This window comes from Eschscholzia californica, unplaced genomic scaffold, assembly GCF_041429995.1.
Source record: "Eschscholzia californica isolate CP2 unplaced genomic scaffold, dmEscCali1.0.p SCAF_1, whole genome shotgun sequence".
In the NCBI taxonomy this organism is placed as follows: Eukaryota; Viridiplantae; Streptophyta; class Magnoliopsida; order Ranunculales; family Papaveraceae; genus Eschscholzia; species Eschscholzia californica.
The window spans coordinates 8916001-8935098 of NW_028238198.1; the positions used below are offsets into that span (position 1 = coordinate 8916001).

The following is a 19098-nucleotide window of genomic DNA, read 5'->3' on the forward strand; positions in this document are numbered from 1 at the left end:
AGGCATCGAGGTATGATCTCAATAGCCGCAAATGCGTTCACTCTCGTTCATCTGCCCAAAATTGAAAATCATTCAGCAGAATCATAGAAACCCCATAAAATGTTAGGAAATGGCTCTCTTATATGGACTCCTACAAAGATAGGGACCTAAAATTTATAACAATCATTCGTACATTTTCCAAGTAGATATATGGAAAATACAATAACTGTTATTGCATCTGGCATCGTAAATTCTAAATACATGTACAATGGTATTATCTAATGAATACTGTAACACATAAATAAAATGACATGCTAATTTGAAAACAAACAATCCAAAAAACAAGGCTACACATAGGAAATTAGTGTATGTGGTGATGGCTCAAGATCAATAGAAAGAATATCAAGACTTCAAAACAATAAAATCTAGTGAACAAAATTAGTTGAAATCAAGAAATAGCACACTACCTGAGAAGTTGGAATAAGTTGGAATCGGACCGGTGGCCTCATATTTAGGAAAATGGCATTAAAATGAGTTTCTACATACTCAAAGTTGATGGACACCAATTCTTCCATGTGAGAAACTTCACCTGTGTATCCACAAGAAAGCTCTGCATGGTCAAAGTAATTGAATAAATTGTCCAAATGATGCAGAAAAATTGAATCTAAAGAGCATAAAAGAAACAAAAGGTATGATAAACAAAATTACTCTTAGACCATCCGAAATCTACTCGTCTCTAAAATATGTATTTAATTGTTCAACAAAAAGTAATTCTCTTTTCATGTTCAAGTCTATTTTATATATCATGCTCAATCTCGAATGAAGACTCTAAGAGATAAACATAATCTATTGGTTCTTGAATCTCATGATTGAGTATGCATCTTGAATACAACTATTTTATTTTGCTGAATAAGAAAGAAACAAATGTTAACCCCAAACTAATGTAACAAATATAATAATAGGAGAAACAATGAAAATCAATCAAGGTTGGATTACTAAAAATAAATGAAAATCCGAAAAAGAACTAAGCTTTGATTTTGACTCACTTCCTTTTCTGTGGTTAACCTTTCGATCAATCTCCCAATCGCTAACTAACATCAAATTGAAAGGAAAAAGATGGATGTGAATGAGAACAAGAAGCATTAGGGATTATATATAAGGAGCTCACTTGTTTGTAACGTCATCTAGAGGATTCCCAGGAAAATCAAATAGGATCTGCCATTATAAATATTCCATAAATTTCAAATTGAAATAGAATTTTAAAAGATTATTCTATTTCTCGATTTAAACTTTTCTCTCTTTAAAGTTAGAAATCTTAGGATGGGTATAATTAGCAAGACTCAGTTGAACTTTGATTTTTAATGATTTATTATTTGTCTTCAATATTTTTTTTAATTGAGAAATCTTGGAACGGGAACAATTAATGAGGAGAGTTAAACTTTGTCCTGATTGAAATTTTCAAAAGATTTTGCTATTATGTGCTTTAAATTCTTTTCTTTTTGAAATTAGAAATTTCGGAACTAGCAAATAGTAGAAGGGCCCAAGTCTAAATTCAAAATTCAAAAAGTGTAAGTTATCTTAGCTTGAGACTAGCTGAACGGTAAATCTAAATTTTGTTTAGGGTTGAGTTGAGGACAATGCCAATTTCTTTAAGACGATTTACGACTCTATCTCTTTGTGCAAGTTGAAATCAAGCAGGGTGGCGTTTTATGTGGAAAATGATAAAATTAGAATTCTTTTTTTTGGAAACCGATTACATTGTCGTACAATTGGCATTGAATACATCAAAGATGTGATAAGTTTGCTACCCGCCCACTCAAACTCTAACATGACCTGGCCTATAGTCCACTCAAACTCTTAAGGCCTATAACCCAACTAGATAAAGGCCTAAAGCTCAACTACACTACATTATTTATACCCTAATAATCCCCATTCAAATAACCAAAGATACCACTTTCTCTGGGATTCGAACCTGGGACCTCCGGGGGTCATTACTCTAATATATTGCACTTATGTCCTCTACAAATTAGAATTTTTAATTTTAGTCTTCCCCATTTTCTTCTTCCATAAAACCTAACACCATCTTCATCTTCTTTTCATTACCAACAACTAAACTTCTATAGAGAGAAATAGGGGAGAGACCTGCTGGTTGATATCAATAGTGTTCGAATCACCTGTAACCCTTTATTATTTTTCTTTTTCTAATGTGTGTGGTGTTGTTATATGTTTCTGTACAATGGTTTCATCCTTTCAGTATTATCGACTTTATCTTCTTCTTCTTCATCACTGTGGTGTTGATTGTGTTCATCGATAAGTTCATTTAGTTCCTGGGTTATCTCCATTAATTTATCTTGAGCTTCTTCCACCTTTTCTTCTGTCAACATAACAACTAACAAGTTCACATCTTGCATTCAGTGGCGTGGCTGAGATTTTGGGGATCCGGTGCGAGATTTTTTATCGGGGCCCCAAACAAAATAATATTGAAAAAAATTAAAAGGCATGATATACAAATTTCGAAACATTTTGACCCTAATATAATTTGTCATCTTTTTCCGCCGTTACGACCGAAATTTTTTGTCTTTTTCAGCCGACCCTACCGAAATTTGTTGTCTTTTTCCATCGATCCAACCGAAAATTCTTAACAAAAAAAATGACATAAAACCCTAAAACGGTTGTTCAACCATAGAGGAAGACAAGAAAATGATATTTCTTTACATGAGACATAATATCTTCAGAAAATAATAATAAATCTAATATTTTATTTACTTGTAGTTTCCTTCATTAACGGTGGTTCCTCATCCATGAGATCTTGAGGCACCATTAAAAACTCGAAACTAAGACTATAGTGATGGTACACTTTGCAAGTTTTTTAATAGTAATGATGATGTTGATAGTAGTGACGATATTAGGGTTTTGGTTGTTTATGTGAGAGAAACTACAAGTGAATAAAATATTATATTTATTATTATTTTTTATCTAAGTCCTTCTATTTTGGTACTATTTATTAGATGATCCTTATAACGCCCTCCTTAAACTAATTTGGTAAAGGAAGACCAATTACATAAATTGACCTTTCTAACGCTCTGCCTTTACTAAATAGTGTTCTTCCTATACCAAAAGCCTTTCTCTCTCCTCATATTTAAATGAGTAAATTTCTACTCTAACCAAATTAGAGTAATTTGTTATCACGATTTCATTGTTAATCTACCACAATAGGAAAAAAATTAATGGGAAAATCATTTTCATAATTTTCCTATATTTGATGAATATAGTAAGTATTTACGTTGTTTGAGATATTATGGCAAAAAACTATCCTTTCTTAACTTCTTACACTTTAATTTCAAATGTTTTTAACACAAGCAACTAAGAGGAATAATAATGGTGGACAAATGCAAATGGCCACGGCTTTGGGGAATAAAGAATAATATCCCGGGAATAGATTCTCCAGGGAATCCATGTTTTTTTGTATATTCTTGGGGGAATATTTTATTTCAGTCCAAAAAGTTACTTGATCAAACATTACCCCCTAATCCTCATCCTCTCTGTTTCCTCTGTGTGAGAGAGAGACATTGCTTCAACGAATACCATATATCTATATTGACTTGTAATTCCGAAATCACCCGTGACATTTTCAAAATCATAATTTATCTATCGTGACCTTTAATTTTCTTCAATTTAGACTTCTTTCATCTATTTTATGTTTTTCTTCCGGAAATGTACCTGCGACTTTGACATTCTCACGACAAGCAATCTTTTGTCAACAATTTTCATGACATTATAATTTTTGGGTGTTATTTATCCAATATTTTATTTGCCATTCCGATAATGATTTCTTGTCGATTTTAAACAAAACGCATTTTTTGTTGTTACTCATTAGGTCACTTCCAGGACCGACCCAAGTAGTTGGGAGGCCTAAAGCAAAGAAAAATTTGGGGCCTTTTTTCCCTTACCTGTAAAATGTTAATTTTTACCGTAACAAATAATTTAGTATGAAAAACACTACTAAAAATCATAAACTCGAACTATATACTATATAAAAAGATCTAATTTACATATAGAGATGAGCTAAATATATTTCGAAAACATTTGTTTTGCCTTTTGAGATGTAAAATTACTAATTATGCGTTAATAGTCCAATTCTCCCTTCATATCTTATTCAATTGACAACATAGCTAACTCGTTAAAATATATTGTATAAGGATTAAAGGATTTTGAAGATAAAATGTCTTTTTTGTTTGTTAAAACCTAATTTTTTAGAAGTAATAAACTCAACACTTACTTTCAACAAAAAAAATCGCTTATTCTTTAAGGTGGATCCTTTGGGGTATAAAGAAAATTCTATAGGGAATAAAGACTTAACTAGTCAACATTGACTTATGGGGTGTAATTATTTTGTAGTTCAAGAATTTACACGATTGAACTTCGCCTCGTGATCTTCATGCATCTTTTTCTCTCGCCGTTATTCTCTCTCTCAATGTCTCTGCTAACCTTCACGTTGAGAGAAAACACCCGTCATCCCCACTTGCTTCATACTTGTCCACATTGGAATTTGGATTGGATTCACTACCACCAAGTCATCTTCTACACAATTCTCTCTCTAGAACTTGTGAAAACAAGGCACAAATCTTTCTGACCTAGAGAGAAGAAACATTAGTATCACACCCTTCATCACTTCCATAACAGATATCCTCATCTTCTTCACCTCCCATATATGGTTGCTGAAAACCCTAATTAATCTTTGCTTCCATGTATTTTGTTGTTCTTATCATGTAAACTCCCAAGTTTGGTTGCTGAAACCTAATTGATTGAATTATTTATGTTATGAAATCTGATATTCCTGGATTTAACTAATTGGAGATCATTTGATGTGTGAAGAGGGAAATACCTCTTGAATAATAATAGCTTGAACACAGAGAGAGGGGACAAGAAAGAGAGATAGAGATATGTGAGAAGATTTCTCTTTGTGTTTTATTCATTGATTTACACAAGTATTTATAGGTTTACAAGGGATTTACATATAGAAGTAATTTAGGAATAAAGGGAAACTTCCCTATTCATGAATATTGGGAAACTTTGGAAACTTCCCTATTCATGAATATTACAATAATTAACAACTTTACATAATAGCAAAACTGCTGTATTCTAACACTCCCCCTCAAGTAGGAGCCGAAAGGGATGTGAGACCCAACTTGCCAATAATCGTCTTGAATGCATCAGCTTCTAGTGGTTTGGTAAAGATATTCGCTAGTTGTTCAGAAGTTGGTGTGAAACGAGGAGCGATGACATTTGCTTTGATCTTTTCCCGAACGAAGTGACAATCAATCTCAATATGCTTTGTTCGTTCATGGAAGACTGGGTTATCGGCGATATGGAGAGCAGCTTTGTTATCATCGTGAACCGTCATGGGTGAAGAATGTGTGATGCCAAGATCTTTGAGAAGGTACTTCAGCCATTGAAGCTCACTAGTGAGATGTGCTAGCGCACGATACTCTGCTTCAGCAGAAGATTTAGCAATCGTTGGTTGTTTCTTGGATTTCCAAGAGAGAGGGCTAGAACCCAACATAGTGAAGTAACCCGTGGTAGAACGACGAGTGGAGGGGCATCCAGCCCAGTCACAGTATCCAGTGACGTTTAGAGAACTAGAAGAAGAGAGAAGAAGGCCATGGCCAATGGATCCTTTGAGATAACGAAGGACCCGATGAGCAGCATCAAGGTGAGTAGTGCTGGGTTTTTGTAGAAATTGACTAAGATTATTGACCGCATAACAGATATCGGGACGTGTTACGGTTAGATAGAGAAGACGACCAATCAGCCGTCTGTAAACGGTAGGATCCGGAAGAGGATCACCATCGGAAGGACTGAGGCGAAGTTTCTATTCCATTGGGAAAGGAGAAGGACGACATGCCGAAAGACCAGAGTCTTTAATGATGTCAAGGGCATATTTGCGTTGGCAAAGGAATATGCCTTTGGAGGATCGGGAGACCTCGATCCCTAAAAAATATTTAAGATGACCCAAATCCTTGAGAGAGAAAGTGGTGTGGAGAAAGGATTTAAGTGTGGAAATGGCGGATTCATCATTTCCAGTGATGACAATATCATCAACGTAAACTAGAACGTATAGATGTACGGAAGATGTGCAGAGAAAAAATAATGAATAGTCGGAGAGGGATTGAGTGAAACCCTTCTTGATAAGGACGGATGAGAATTTTGAGAACCATTGACGAGATGCATGTTTAAGGCCATAGAGAGATTTCTGAAGGCGACAGACTTTGGACTCCCCCTGTTTGGAGAAACCGGGAGGTAATTTCATGAAGACCTCTTCATCGAGGTCGCCTTGGAGAAAGGCATTATTTACATCTAGTTGGTGGAGAGACCAACTTTTAATAGACGCGATTGATAGAAGAACGCGTACAGTAACTAACTTTGCGACGGGGGCAAAGGTGTCATGAAAATCGAGACCCTCGATTTGTGTGTATCCTTTTGCTACAAGATGGGCTTTGTAGCGTTCAATGGAACCATCGGCTTTGAATTTGATTTTGTAGACCCATTTACATTCGATGGCCCTTTTTCCAAAAGGGAGGTCTGTAATGGTCCATGTGTTATTTGATTCTAAAGCGGCAATTTCTTTAGACATTGCAGGTGATTTGACGGCTTGAGAAAAAGAAGTGGGTTCAACTGTTGTGATTACCGAATTGAGAAAGACTTGATGAGAACTCGAGAATTGTTTAAAATTTAGATAGAGTAAGAGGGTAGACCACATTAGAATCCGGGTAAGAGTGACAGATGTAGTCATTGAGATGAGTGGGTGGTCGGCGGTTGCGGGATGGCCGTGAAGGATGAATTGGACCATCGGGAGGAGGCGTCCCTAAAGATGTGGGTGCGTTATCGATGGAGGAGGGAGCCGGGCTCTGGCTTCGGTCCGTGAGGTGCCAAGGAGTGCCCGAAGAGGAGTCGGCTCTGTCGGGCTGACTCGAAGCGGAAGGGACATAGCCGAAAAGCCTTGAGGGAGTGCCTATAGGCACATCAGACGCTTGATGAGAAACTTGACGAGGAGCCGATGGTGATGTCCTCGGAAAATTAAAGGAACCATTATCGTGGATGGAGACCATCGGTCGGTAAGGAGGAGGAGAAGAGATCGGATGTTTAGACAACATCGGAAATTTATCTTCGTAAAAAAGGACATCACGAGAGGTGATTATTTTACGAGAATTCAAGTCGAAAACGCGATATCCTTTTTGATTGTGGGGATAGCCGACGACAAATACCCGGAGATGCTTGGGAATCTAACTTTGTTTTTACCAAAGGACATTAGTAAAGCATAGACATCCAAAGACCCGAAGATGGTCAAATTTGGGAGGAGAACCCAAGAGTTTTTCATGAGGAGAAATGCCTTGTAATGTTGGTGTTGGCAATTTGTTGATGAGATATACTGCCGTAAGAACACATTCACCCCAAAAGGAAATTGGGAGATGGGCTTGAAGACGTAAGGAGCGTGCTACTTCCAGAATGTGTCGATGTTTTCTTTCGACGATGCCAATCTGTTGAGGAGTATGAGGGCAACTAGTTTGATGAATAATGCCCTTCTTACGGAACCATGATTGAAGTTCATGATTCATAAATTCCATACCATTATCAGATCGGATTGATTGAATTTTCGGAATAGGAATCGTTCCTTGTCCGGATTGTGAATTGGAGATGGAAGAATCAAATTGAGTTGATATATAATTAGAAAAATTCTTGAGAAATTGAGTAGTGTCGGATTTATGTGACATTAAAAAAATCCAAGTGCAACGAGTAAAATCGTCCACTAAAGTTAAGAAATAACGACAACCAGAGTTTCAGGGGACGGAGAAAGGTCCCCATAAATCCGCATGAATTAATTCAAAGGGACGAGAAGAAGTAGAATTGCTTAACGGAAAAGATAAACGTGTAAATTTGGACAAGGGACAAATTTCGCACGGATTTTTATTGAATGAAACTGATTTCATACATTGAGTTTTTGAAATTAAAGACTTAAAAATAGAAGAAGAAGGATGTCCGAGGCGCCAATGCCAAATATCGGAAACATCTTAATTATATAGACTATTACTAGAAATTGAAAAGGAACAAATCCTAATATCCGTGCGGAGAAAGTATAGTCCTTCATGGAGATCACCAAGTCCAATCCTCGTTTTCGTCACTGGGTCCAAAAAAAACACATGAACAAAAATCGAATGTTACTAAACATCGAAGAGAATTGGTGAGTTGGGAGACAGAAATTAAATTGATATTAAATTCCGGAACATGTAAAACGTTTTTGAGAATTAAATTTGAATTGAAAACAATCGTTCCAATGTGACGTACTTGAATACGTTTACCGTCCGGTAAACGGACAAAACATTGGGGTGGAGCATCAACATAATGTGAGAAACGAGATAAAGAACTACATATATGTTTGGCGGCACCAGAATTAATAACCTAAGGAGAAGAGAGGAATTGAATACCTGTAAAGTTAATACCTGCGTCGGTAGATCCTTGAGTAGGATTGGAAGTGCCGTTATAATGGCGTTGGTGATCGAGAAGTAAAGAAGACCTTGATATTCCTCTTGAGTTAATGAGGTGGCTAGAGGTGCTCCCGTTGGAGGATCAACCGTCTCGGTTACGGTGGCGGCAAGTGGACCGGTCGGTCGTGGTGGGAGATTTGGCCGAGCACCCGAGTTGGAACGGTTTGGATAACCGTTTAATTGATAACATGTAGCCCGGACGTGGCCATGTTGTTGACAATAGTCACAAAAGGGACGAGCTCGTTTAGGACGTTGAGCGTTTGGTTTCTCCATTCGAAAATTTCGTTGATCATTGTTGTATGTTGCAAGGGTGGCGGCTTCCGGTGGATTGGAAGTAGCGGCCATGATATTTTGTTGGATTTCTTCTTGTTTGACAAGAGAATGAATCTTTAGGATTGAAGGAAAAGGATACATTAACAAAATTTGACTTAGAATTGCCGAAAAATGGTCATGAAGCCCTTGAAGAAATTCCATAGCACGTTCTTGATTAGTACGATCAAGTAACGATTTCCCTTGACCACAAATACATGGATCGATTACCATAAGGGATTGTAACTCATCTTGTAGAGTTTTGAGTTGAGTAAAATAGGAGGAAACATCATGTCCTTCTTGTTTGAAAGATGAAATTGCGTGTTTCAAATGATAAATTTTGGGGGCATTGGTTTGAAAAAACCGTTCACAAAGATTACGCCAAATATCGGCGACACTTTCATCGTATAAAACGGAAGACCGAATATCCGGAGCAATGGAATTGATAATCCAACTACTAACAAGATCATTACACCTTCCCCATGAATGTAATTGATTTGGAGAAGTGGGTTTGGGAATAGAACCATCTACAAACCCGAATTTATCTTTTGCCCGAAGAGCCATGAAGGCTCTTGACCAAGAGGCATAGTTATCTCCGGTTAATAATGGAGTGATGAGAATAGTAGTTGGTGAGTCAGAGTGATGAACATCAAACACCAGATTAGGTGGAGAATGAGGAGTATAGTCTCCAGAATCGACTTCAGTAGTAGTCATGATAGAAGAAATTGATTATTAAAAAAAACTGAATTGGCTCTGATACCATGTGAAGAGGGAAATACCTCTTGAATAATAATAGCTTGAACACAGAGAGAGGGGACAAGAAAGAGAGAGAGATATGTGAGAAGATTTCTCTGTGTGTTTTATTCATTGATTTACACAAGTATTTATAGGTTTACAAAGGATTTACATATAGAAGTAATTTAGGAATAATGGGAAACTTCCTTATTCATGAATATAGGGAAACTTGGGAAACTTCCCTATTCATGAATATTACAATAATTAACAACTTTACATAATAGCAAAACTGCTATATTCTAACATAATGTACAAATCGAAATTGGATTGAGTTTGAGTAATGAATTTCTGTAATTATTGGAACAAAATCACGTCCTTTTCTTATTAGGGTTTGAATATAGGATGTGTCTTCAATCTACCTTTTACTGAAAGAGGCTGAGAGAAAGAGGGAGTAACAGTGAGAGATAAAAAAACCAGGTGAGAGTAAGATAGATAGAGAGAGATGAGCATGGAGAGAGAGGATGAGCAGGAGAGATAGGAAGAGAGAAGGGGAAGAAGATTAAGGGCCAAGGTTAAAACAAATGAATTTTTGGGCAAAAAAGTAAATGCTTTCCCTAAGTCAATCTTGACAGAATAAGTCTTTATTCCCCCAAAATTTTTCATTATATCCCAAAGCCGCGACCTTCTTTAATAGGATGCAAACTAATTCTTTTTAAAAATAGATAATAATAACAAATATAATAAACTCAAAAGGTAAAAAAGAAAGGATTGAAAAAAATCACAAAAATAAGGGTGAAAAATAGAGAATCATTTACTTTTTTTTTTGTTAAAGGGTATACTATTATTAAGTAATAAGAGTGTCATTACAATACAACTTCGAAATAAAATACGGAATTCTACTCCAAGATTCTGATTTATGCTTCTTTCGAGCCCTCTTAGCAAGCGTATCCGCCGCAACATTAAATTTCCTGCAAGAGAAATTGAAAGTGACCCTATCTAACTTACGTTTGATTTCATTAATTTTCTGAATGTGAATGCAGGATTGCCATTGTACTACATGTTTACTGTTTTTGATGTTCTGGATGATATTGATATTATCACTTTCAATGATAATATGTTTATAGTTATGTTCAACCGCCCAAACAAGGCCATTTAGTATAGCTATTGCCTCACCTTCTTCGCTATTTCTGCTCCTCGCAATGGAAGTGTGAGCTTCTATAAATTTAGAGTCTGAGTCATGAATAATCAGACTCGTACCAGTTATTTCATGAACATTCAAGATAGAGAATCATTTACTTTGTTTAGAGTCTTTGAGTTGAGAGATAAAATTGGAGATTTTTTAGACAATGCAAGAGAGAATAAATATTTAAAGAGAAAAAGAAACAAAAATTTAGAAAGAGGAAGAGGAAGTAGGGTTATTTTTATCGTAGGTCCCACATTTTTAATGCTTGTTATTAGTGACCTTCGGGAAAGGTCTTGGTTGGTTTTAGTAGGTTTTTACTTTGACTTTTTTTTGTTTTTTAGTTTTTCTAATGGGGTGCTTTTAATTAATGGGAAAATATGGGGCCTTCCATGAAGTGAGGTCCAAAGCAGTTGCTTTGGCTGCTTTGGGACTGGGCCGCCCCTGATCACTTCTAAACCCTTTTCACCGGCAATGACCTTCGTGTCGACATTCCTCATCACAACATTTTATGTTGACATTTTCTTTTCCATTGTTCATACAATGACCAACTTTACATACATGACAACGTCATTGATTTTCGTTTAATATGACCACATTTCCCACGTTTTCGTTGTGACTAAATCATGATTCACTCATCTTCACCAAGCATCAAAAAATCCAAGAACACAAATAAGAAGAGTAACGACTTTTTTTTCTCTCCAAGTCGGGAACTTCAAAATTGTCGTACTCCGACTAGCGAGGGGGATAATAGGATACGTAATATGAGACAGATCAATATGAAGAGACCCGACAATGAAGATGAGTCTGAATATTGAGATACTTGTGTAAACACGTGATATAAAAGACGGATGAGATAAGGAGATCCGACGATCAAGATATTTGATGATATAAAGATCCATAATATTTAGTTTAACATATTGGGATCTTGTAATATATCTAATATTATTATTAGTAAGATTTTATATTGTTTCCTAGTTTAGTTAGGAGAAACTAGGAAATCCTAAACCCTAACTTCTCTATAAATAAGAGTAGGGTCTTAAGAATTGTTTATCGAGTTAAGTCTGACCAATGTAACCGATCTAACCCACGAGTCGTGGTGATTATTAATGGAACAGTTATTTCTCCGTGGATGTAGGTCGTGAGATTCCGACCGAACTACGTTATATTATCGTGTCAATTATTTCAATGTCTATCTCTGGTTATCAAAAAATCGTGATTTTAACAAACACGGTGAACCAGTCTGTCTCTTGGGAAATAATATGTTGCATATAAACAAAATAAGTTAACTCTTAAGCAACTTAGACAAAATCTCTCTCCTCCCATTGTTCACCTTCACCATTATCGGCGTAACCGACGACCAATACCGCTACAAATATGCGTATATCACAAGCAACAAATCAATCTACCCAACAACCCTTGGTTGGAGTGGTTAGAGGTATAATCCTCCACCTTAGAGGTCAAGCGTTCGAGGCACACTGAAGAATTCAAAAAAATAAAAACAAATCAATCTACACATTACAAAACTAGAATTTACCAACTTTCACAGTTTTCGTATTAAACCATGGCATCATCCGGGTTATAAGACAATTCACGTTTAGATAATTTGCAATTTGGAACAAAATAAAAAACTAACTAATCAACGTAATTCACAATTGAAAGAAACAATTACCCAATCGACAAAATTTAAACTTAAAGAAAATTAAATGAACTAACATTTTAAATCGATCTACTTTAAATTCACCAGTAATACCGTTATACTCATAGCAAGAATGGGATCACATTCATGTTTAACCATTTAAGTCGATCTACTTTAAATCCACCCGTAATACCATTATACTCATAGCAAGAATCATGTTTAACAATTTTAAGTTTCTTGAAGTTCTTGAAGGAATGAACATTGATAGTACCTTTAATAAGGAATGTACCTTCCACCACATTAATAGGTGCGCGGTCATCTCTAGGAACGATAACATTCAACTGTGGCTGCTGCCCACGTCCCTGTGGTCTGCCCTGTGGGTTACGCTCATGATGACGCCCCTGATTTCCTGTTTGAGCTCTAGTCCTCCTCGGACAATCAAAAGACCTGTGTCCTACTTCCTGACAATTAAAACAAACTCCTCTAAATGGTCTCTGTTCCACACCATCAACATTAGCCACTGGCGGTTGCCTACCTGTAGTCACCACTGTCATATCCATGTTGCCTCCCTCGATCCGAGGCCACTTACCATCCCGTTGATCATTATAGTTGTTGCTCTGATTCCAACCAACCTTCCCATAACTGCTACTGTTCCCCTTTTGTTCACCCTTGCTTTGCACTTTGATTCCTCTCTGCTTCTTTGCCTCCTGTATCCGAGCATCGTGAACCTTAGCACAAGAAACCACCTTCTGATAGGTGTCGAAACTAGGTTGCCCAGCAATGTACCTAGCAATGTTGTCACGCAACCCATTGACAAACCTCTCAATCTTTTCCTCCTCTGTGGGAATCAGTTGAGTAGCGAAGAGGGAGAGTCTGTGAAACTCATTCTCATACTCCAAAACTGATTGATTCTCCCCTTGCTTCAATTCCTGAAATTCCCTCTTAAGTGTTTGTTGTGCCGAGAAAGAAATAAAGTTTTCCATGAAGACCTTCTTAAATTCTTCCCAGGTGAACCTTAACGGATCCACTAGCCTAGACTGAGTGTCCCACCAAGTAGCTGCATTCTTCTTCAACTGGAACACTGCCATCCGTTGCTTATATTCCTCGGAGCAATCAAATGCCACGAACATCCTCCCTATCTCCTTACACCATTCATATGCCTCTACCGGTCCTCCAGTCCCATCAAATATTGGCGGTCTCATTTTCATAAACTCATGGTAGTACTTCAACCAGGTCATCTTAGTCGGTGGCCTCAGATTCACATCAGGACCTCCCGTCTCTAGTGTCGGATTCTGCGTCCGAGCTTGTTCCCTTGTTTGAGCCTCTGCTGCATTGTTAATCAAAATTTGCAATGCGGCTGCATCAATTGTCACTGTCTCTCTTCCGTTCAGATTAGGATTTGTGGTCTCATGACCCCCTGACTGTTCATGTGTACCCTCTGGTGCTGTAGAACCCCTTTCCTTAGGTAGGACACCTCGACCTCGACCTCTACCACCCCCTCGGGTGCGAGCACTGCGACGACCTCTGCCACGACCAGTAGCCCTTTCGCTAACCATAACTCTATTCAAATCCAAAAGAGAAACCAAGTCAAAACTTAGACAGTCAAGAGCTCCGTACAAAACTTTACTACGTACTATGCGCTTAGAGGGGTTGAACCCTACACACTGATCCTAGGATTTATGAACCTAGAGCTCTGATACCACTTTGTAACGCCCCAAGCCTTAGCAGTTGCCGATATTGTCCCCGCTTTAACCACCTCACACTGGTACGGGGTTTTGTCCTTGGCGAAGGCACCACAAGCCTACCCAAAAGGCCTCGGTACTTACTAAGCTTGAGCTTACACATATAGCCCAGTCTCTGGCCACTCTTGTGAGCAATGTGGGACTATTACAGTACCTTTAATTGTTCGTACATTCGCTCCATGAAATTTCTTTCGTTCCCAAGTTACTTCTTCTAGGCGATAATACCATCAGGTGTAGCTGACTATAGGAACTAGTAAAATCAGGCAATATAATAATGAAAAGCTGCAGTGTTTCCTCGTGAGTCTGAAGTAGCTTCTCTGTGTATCATAATCAATTTGGTTGGGGTGTCCTGAGCGAATTGGAGCTAGATAAGATGAAGAAGATGGCAAAGCTGATGAATATGGAACATATACGATGATGGAGATGGAGATAAAAGACATACTACAAGCGCATGGGGTCAGACCTACCAAATATTTTTCACATACTAACTATTTTATGATCGATCAACCTAAATTCTACATATGTGATAACGGAAAAAGGATCTTTAAAAAACGTTATATAGATTAGGGGAAAAAACGTTTTATACCTCAGGGCCATTCAAGAGCGGCAAGTCATAATCAATGAGAATGAGATGAAAATCGGCTCCAAATTCACAAAGTACCACTGCTTCAAGTCCATTTTCCGCTTTCCAGCACGCAGCACCGATCTTGGTTAATTGAGTTCGATAAATCAAACGACTCATTTTTGAATTATCGACAACAAGAACGGACGGTGTGTATCTTAATCCATAGTCACTAGATTTACCGGTCGGAGGATGTTTTTGTAACATTCCGATAACAATTCTAATAGTCGGAAATCTTGTATTCCCATCTTACCCTGAAAAGAAAAACATAAAAAATTAGGTTAGATTTTAACAACATAAGAAAGAAGTGAGGCCACTTATATTTATCATCCATGCATTTAAGATTAAAAATAGTCTACCTTGGAAATTAATCTTTGCGAAAAGTAGATAGTTTGGAACCGGATCTGTGTCCTCAATTCGGCAACAATAAAGTGAACCTCTGCAAGCTCAAATTTGATGTCGACCATATCTTCCATGTGAGAAACTAAACTCATAAATTCACAAAAGTTATGTGAAGTTAAAACCAGACGAACAAATTTCTAAAATAATGCAAAACTATGAGACAGAATGAGCACACAATGGAACAAAAACATTAATTATGAATTCTAATTATGGTATTGAATTTGGTATGATTAGGAAAGATGTCAAACTATATAAAGTTTACTAGCTAATATTTAATTCGTAATATGAACAAAATCTTTTAAAGTTTTAGAAAGTTATAATGTAAAAATATAATCTAAAAAAATATATAACGGGAGGTAACGGATTTGGTTTGTACTACAATCTAAATTCTATTACAAAATAAATATTAGATAGATAGTATGACAATTGACATTGCTCTACCTTCAACCTCAACGGCGTTGTCATGTATCCAAATTCAAAGTGGATATCAGACAGTAAGAGGAGAGTGCTTTGTGTAAGAAACCAATTAAGCATGGCATAACCTGATAACCGTAACTTAAGAGAAATATTGTTTTTGTCTGTTTATTGCTATTCAAAAATATACCAAGAGTATCAGATGTTTGTCTTGGCCAAATATCGTCTTAAGCCAGTGGACTGCAAATTGGACCACGTGAGGCGTCAAGTCCAACTCGACTTACTCATTCTCGTTTCGGCCCAACCCTAAAATTTCTTGGTGGGATCTTTGAGTCAGACTCAACATATAAAAGGCTAAAACCTATATATTAAAGGAAACTCCTCGCATTCCCCTCTCCACATGTCAGAATGTCTACGCGTCAAAATCTCGACGCATCCGAATTTCCATGCATCACGTGGAATAATCTCAAAAGTTAGTACTTTCCATGCATCAAAATATTTTCACGGTGATGGGGAACAGGTACTTAGCGAGCTCACATCTTAAGATAAGCGGCTCACTCGTTACGTAGCATAGTAATACATATCTAACCTATTCTGAGGATAATGTGCGCATACTCGAAGCAATTACAAGACAACATGTACAAACTGTTGTAGTATACACGTCACCTTATCCCAAAAATTAATTTATGTATTTAGTTTATAACAATCATATGTTATTTGATGCACACGGACTACTCTCTATGACAATGAAAAGGAATAAATCTGGCCTCCACTTCTCAAACACTTCATCTTCTTCATGTGATTCAAGAATAAAGAAGGATTTTGATGAAAAAAATAATAGATTAGTACAAACATAATCAAAGTCGTTAATATTTTTATGTTCAACAAAAAATAAATTACGGCGAGAAACTCCTAAGAGTGTTTCTCTCCCATTTGAGATGATTGTCTTATTCCTTCCTCCTTCTCCTACCGATCTCTCTATTTTTTTCTTCTCATGCCACCTCCTATGCTAATCCTTTTCTTCTTCTTCTGCTTCTCATCCTCTTTTTTCTGCTCCTTTCTCTACTTACAAACACCTCTTATGGACTGGTATCTAACGACTGCGTGAACCACATGTCTAGAAATTAAGCTAAACCTAACAGGTTCAGTTAATAAGAAATATCACTATTAAGAATAAAATCAGTCAAATTAAATCAATCAAATGAAGATGTTTGAAACATTTTATGTGATTGGCTTCGAAAGTATGTTTCCAAAATGTTTTGAGTTTGTCTTCAAGATTTACTTTTTTCAAATCTTCTTTACTTAAGATCTCTGTCCCTTGGAATTTTTTTTTAGATCTGTTTTAGTTTGTCTTTCTAGATCCATCTTCCTTAAGTCTATTTTTATCCCTTTTAGACCCGTATTTTCGATTACTTCTCCAGATCTATCTCTCTTTAATTAGATATGTTTTCTTTTGTTCGTGTGCTATTTTAGGTTTTAAGTGGTGGTCTTGATTCAAAGTCTATATTTGTTGTCACATGATCGCAGTTAGGTAAGTCATGTTCTTATTTGCAGTTGAGGCTATGGTGCCAAATTGGTTGGTAAGTTGCAGGTCATAGTTAGGAGTGTGTTTTTAAAATTCAATGATGATAGGGGACTCCCTTGGCATACTCCCAAGTGTATTCTCCCTCACAATGACAAAGCTATTTTGGTCTTTTCACAATTTTGTCGGATTGAAAAGATCAAAGTAACCTTCTTCTGTGAGGGGGAGTACACTTGGGAGTATCCCTAGGGAGTCCCAATTCATTTTTCTTTAAAATTATAGTTTTTGATTTTATTCTCTGTATTTGTAGCTTTACTTCTAATACTATAAACTTTTGATTCACTGATAATACTATGTTTATAGTTAAAAAGAAAATGAAGCAAGTGATGCACAACATGAATTGCAAGAAAAAATAACACTAAGTCCAAATTACTTCATCGAAATTGACTTCATACCCAATTCTCATACTTTTTTGTAGGAAAATCGTGTGAAGAAGATAAAGACGCGAGATGAAGAAAGATTTAACATTAATCTATATTACAAAAAAGAGAAGAGAAAATCAAACCTTGATTTCGTTTAGATGGCTTTCTTTCTTGTCCCTCTTATTCCCACTAACATTTCTGTGAAGAATTGGTAAAGTAGAAAAAAAAAATAGAGTTGGTGGATTAAAGGATGGAATAGACATCTCATGGTGAAAACCAAAAAGACCTGGTTGGGCATATATAGACATGGTGTTGGGTAACTAAGTTTGTTCTAGAAGCTACAAAGATTTGCTCTTATTTCTTTACTATACTATTTAATATGGATTTGGATAGATTCTTGTCTTTAAAGGATAAGAGATATTATCTTTATTAGATTTTTATCATTTTGCCTTTCAAGAAAAAAGAGAAATTTTATATCATTTTATTTTAAGAAAGATTTAGCTCTTTGATCCTGTAAATAAAGAGAAAAGATATACTATCTGTAAATATATACTCTCAGAGGAACAATGTTTTCTCTTTCCTCTTAATCTGTTGAATATTTTGACGGGTAAATTTCTAATTTAAACAAATGAAAGTAATATGTTATCGAGATTTCATTGTTAATCTTTCGAAGTAACAAAAGACTTTATTAGAGAAATCCTGTTCATATTTTTCATATCTTTGATGAATATAATAAATATTAAAGTTTTTTGAGATATTATGATGAAAAAAAATCTATTTTTAGCTTCTTATAATTAAATTATCCGAGACACCAAAAATTAAAAATACAATGCCCTACACAAAAATTAACAGTAAAAGAGAAGCGTGTTAGTGAAAAATACAACCTAATAGAAATGTAGTTTTATTACTAAAAACACCCCAGGTCTTCACCAACCCAGTCTTTGGGGTTTTTTTAGAACAAAAAAAAACCCAAAGACTAGGTTGGTGAAAACGTGGGGTTATCTAGTAATCCTTGGATTGTTGAGTTGTTTTTCACTTGTTTTGATTTAGGGTTTGATCGTTTCGAGTCTTGGTCAGTTTCGACAACGAAATGAAATCAACTCAACTATGGAATCGATTGCATTTTTAATTGGTTTGTTTTCATTTAGGAGATGAACTTTAGTTGGTTAAAACATACCTCATTTGCTTAATGTGTAATTTGGTATTCAACAATCAAACCTAAAATAATTCGTTAAGTTATTTGGTAAGGTTCGATCTTAAACTTCATACAAAAGAAGAGGTACATTTGGGATCGGGTGGCAATTTCTTGCTTTGATTTTCATATGAAACAATTTGTAGGGAATCTAATATATTCTCCAAGGCAGCGACTTTAGGGAATCTAATATATTCTCCAAGGCAGAAATTTTTGATCAATTAGACTTGATTTAGCGGTAAACTTTGTTTGAGTCCAAAAATAATTTATGTTTTTGCCCCCTAATCTTGAACTTGACCTTCGACCACCATTAGAATCACAATCACTTCCGCGTACTAACACCACCACCACGTCCAACGATTAATACCATCACCACTTTCGATTACTGACACCACCA

General features: G+C 36.3%; 1 long non-coding RNA gene across 1 annotated transcript; it reads left to right on the forward strand.

Annotated features, from left to right (window-relative positions):
- The first annotated feature begins 544 nt into the window (after positions 1-544).
- LOC147563875 (uncharacterized) lies at positions 545-17947 on the forward strand. The gene is made up of 3 exons (XR_015236707.1): positions 545-668; positions 17039-17096; positions 17566-17947. It is a non-coding gene; the product is annotated as an uncharacterized LOC147563875 (long non-coding RNA).
- The last annotated feature ends 1151 nt before the right edge of the window (positions 17948-19098 follow it).